This window comes from Temnothorax americanus, unplaced genomic scaffold (assembly GCF_048541705.1).
Source record: "Temnothorax americanus isolate GAGA-0224 unplaced genomic scaffold, ASM4854170v1 Scaffold177, whole genome shotgun sequence".
Taxonomy (NCBI): domain Eukaryota; kingdom Metazoa; phylum Arthropoda; class Insecta; order Hymenoptera; family Formicidae; genus Temnothorax; species Temnothorax americanus.
The window spans coordinates 81,648-85,752 of NW_027509315.1; the positions used below are offsets into that span (position 1 = coordinate 81,648).

Genomic DNA, 4,105 nt, shown 5'->3' on the forward strand with positions numbered 1-4,105 from the left:
TTTTAATTTTTTTAGTTAAATTTATTTATTATAAGTTTTTGTTTTTAAATTTTTTTATTAATTTTTGTTTATAAATTTTTTTAAATTTTTATTATAAGTTTGTTTTTAAAATTTTTTGTTTTTAAATTTTTTTTTATTTTTTTGTTTTTGGTTAAATTTGTTTTTGTATAATTTTTTGTTTTTAAATTTTTATATAAGTTTTTGTTTTTAATTTTGTTTTTAAATTTTATTTTAAATTTTAGTTATTAAACTTATTTTTTTTATAAATTTGTTTTTATTTATTAATTTTTATTTTCTGCATTTAATTTAACCTGGTTAGGCAGCAGTCATTTTTTTTAAACAATTTGTTTGTTAATTTGTTTTCTGCCTTTTTATTAAATTTTTTAAGTTTTTAATTTTTAGTTTTTTAAATGTTTTTTACTAATTAATTTTTAGGTTTTTATTTATTTTATATTATTATAATTTTTGTTTACTTATCTTTTTGCTGCTGTTGCGAGATTTTAATTATTTATTTTATACTTTTAAAAGCAATACATATATTTTTATGCTATGCAGAAACATATTTTATAATATATATATAAATAGTTAAAAATATAGGTACTAAGCAAAATCTAAATCTTATACACAATAGTATGAGATTAATTATGAGATAAGTAATTTTCTATATCTTTTTAACATTTTTAATGATTTTTATTTATATATATGTATAATAAATTTACAATTATATAACCATGTATATATAGGGTATTAGGTAATAATAAGCGGACCACTTCTCGTGGACAGGAAGAGCGATTTAAACTGAATCAAATTAAACGTCTTTTGTCGTACTGCAAGTTTCTCAATAATTAATGAAAAATTAATTAATATAAAGATAAGAGAATTAATCAGTGTGCATCCACACGATTTGCCGAGAAGGAGCAGCCCAACGTTTACGTTACTATGTGCATAGCGAAATATTATGAAAGAGGAGTGCTTTATAAACAATAATGACAATGAGTGTCACTTATGTATAGTTAATAATTTTTAACTATACATTTTTAATTTTAATCTAACAAGTTATCCAATTGTTAATAATTTTTGTTATAAACATTAGCGTTTCTCCCAATGTCTCGTGGCGGCCTAATAGCAACGTAAACATTTGACTGCTCCTTCTCGTCAAATCGCACAAACGCATCTTGATTCGCGTATCTTTATTAATTATTTTATTATTAATTATTGAAATACTTATAAAACAGTAAGACTTTTCGATTCAGTTTTACCCGCTCTAGCTGCCCATCACGAGCAGTGATCCGTTTAATTATTACTTGACACCCTGTATGTATACACACATATAAGATACCTGATACCACATGGTATTTCCGAGGAAATGATTCAATAAACAAACTTGTATTAGGCAGTGTATTACTGTTTATCACACTATTTATTATATTTTTATTTAATTTTGTAAAGATTAAACTTGTATAAACAAACTTAACCTCTAACTACCGGCCAAATATGACATGTGAGCAATAGAGCAGACCAGCACGCGCGATAACATCGTGCACGCCGCGCGATATCCAATGAGCGTGCAGCGATGAATAGAAAAGCTATACGTTCTGCCGAAGCCATAGAGGCAACTAAAATCTCACTAAAATTCCCCATGTGGATGCATGTCATTGGTTAATCAATTTCCTCTGTAACTCAGTCGATAGCCAATAAGAGAACATATAAATGTAATATATCGTTTTTTCGCTTTTTTATTAACACAACGATTAATGATAATTATACGCTATAAACCCTGCTTGATCAATAAGAAACTTATATACGGAAGCACATATCAAAGTATGTTGTAGTTATCGAGAACTAAGGTAACAAAGATTCGGCCTCCGTGAAACGCATACTCCCTTGTCTTCGCCAACCGAAGGTTGGCAGCAGTCGGGAGAAAAATTAAACTTTCTATAAAAGAAGACTTTGCATTATGTCAAACAACTCAAAATTTTTTATATGTTAGAAGGGATTACCGTTAACAGTTTGAGTATAATTTTTTGTTATTTAAATAATTAGTATTGTTTAAACAATTAAAAACATTTTTTGTGGCAAAAAGTTTTGAAACTTAAAATACAATTAGCACAGGAGTTGTGTTCGACCAAACTGGCAATTTTATTATTGAAAAAACGCTATGTTTCGACCGCAAGATTCGGTCTTTTTCAAGCGTGTATAACTCACAAATATTATTTAGTTAGACATAGTTGCCAAAATACGCCGAATCTAAAAATTAAACATAAGATTTTGTAGAACGCAACAAGCAGAATAAGTCCAAAAACATTATATAAAAAAAACTTACCTATTGAAGTGTTAATTACAAGAAATAAAAGACAGTTTAACTACATTCCCGTTGTCCGTATTATATCAGAGGGACGAGTCCCTGTCGTGCGATGGTGAAATTGCGACTGACAAGAAAGGACAGAACAATAAACAGTGGCTTCGAATTTTTCTGAAGTAAAAAGAGGGAAGTATATGAGAAAGGGATATTACGTTTCCTTTATGATATGTTCATAGAGAGCATTGAGAGACTCTCCGTGTCATTTTGCATGTTAATAGTGTTGTCCGATTTTTTAATAAAGAACATCTCGGCTAATTCCCTATTTCTAATCAGTTTTTCTTTGTGCAATATTTCTGGATTCCCCCAATCAAAGTCATGTCCACGGGGTACTCGATGTTTACTAACTACAAAGTATTTGCCAGCTGGTTTTCTGATATCCTTCTGGAATAAAATACAATATTAATGATGTATGTTTTACACATAAAAAAAGTTTAAGAAATATCTTAATGGTTTATTTATATTTTATTTATATTTACAGGAAACTGTCGATTATCTATAAGGGATAATGTTAATTTTATCATTTTTAAACTTAAATAACTCTTAAATAACTTCAAAATTTTACAGAGTATTTGTAATTTAATTTAAAAACAATTTACAGCACTTTCTGAATATATTTGAAATACCTCCAATACATCTTTAATTACAATAACTTTTAAACCAGTAAGAGAATTGTGCTGAAATTTTACACAGATACATAGACGTAATAATATAACAATCTATGAAATTTTTAGATTTTTGGTAATGCTTTGAGATGTCACCCATACATCCTTAAATAGTTGTTCAATGCTACTCCGCGACATTAAGTTCCCGATTGCTCCCAAGAATGACATCAGTAAGTGGAATCCTCCAAGTCTTACGACCACATTTTTAAAATCGTCTTTCATAGCCTCAGCGATATCTTTTGCCTTCCAATACAGCGGCTGATCGAATGTTACAATGCATGTCTGTTGATGGCTTTGCGTTCATCTTTTTTGGGCTTCCATGAGCGATGTATAAATTGTGTCATACTATGACGGAGGTGCATTTATGAACACAAGGCAGATTATTCGTGAGCAATAATATTCACTAACAGCTGTCACTTGCTCCATAAACCCGTTCCAGCCCGGAATTTTTGGGCGGCATGACCATTTTCCGTAAAGCCATATTAAGTCAGGTGTAGTTGGTATAATATCCGATGATAGTTGACGAAGAGCATCGATGTCTGCAACGTTGATTGTCAGCAATCCTGCTGATTTCTGTTTGACATAGCTGAGTACTTCAATTCTTTCTAACTGAGCAATGTCTGCAGCTGATGTGGCTTCAAAAGTGCGCGAAACGGCTTTTTCTGGTTTGATACCTGTGTTGGGTGTGACGCAATGTACCCCCCCATTACGTGGAAGGTTCCGTGGCCGTTGATTGTGTTGATATTAAAATCTGCATTATCGAAGACAAATTGAGAAAACAAATTCTCCAACACGTTGCTGAGGTCGGCTTATATTTGCACGTTCAAAATTTTGAATCTTAAAGTACGAAGCAGGAAATCCCAAAGCTGACAAAATGTTTATGAGATTTCTGGACCCGAATTTTTTGTACAAATAAGTTCCAATTTCTATTTGCAAAGGAGATAGAAAAAAGCGTGGGCGCACGGCTGTTATTATTGCATGAGCAATAGGGATGCATTTTTTTTGCCACATTTCTTCACAACCACGCTTATCTTTGACCCTGTTCGGGCGCCATGTAATGTTCGCGTTTTCTCGCTCGGAA

At 30.8% G+C, this 4,105-nt stretch overlaps 1 long non-coding RNA gene across 1 annotated transcript; it reads right to left on the bottom strand.

The window, feature by feature from the left end:
* Nucleotides 1-551: 551 nt before the first annotated feature.
* LOC143896063 (uncharacterized) lies at nt 552-2,737 on the bottom strand. Its single transcript, XR_013256549.1, has 3 exons — nt 2,515-2,737; nt 2,324-2,429; nt 552-2,247 (listed from the first exon to the last, which is right to left on the bottom strand). It is a non-coding gene; the product is annotated as an uncharacterized LOC143896063 (long non-coding RNA).
* Nucleotides 2,738-4,105: the final 1,368 nt, after the last annotated feature.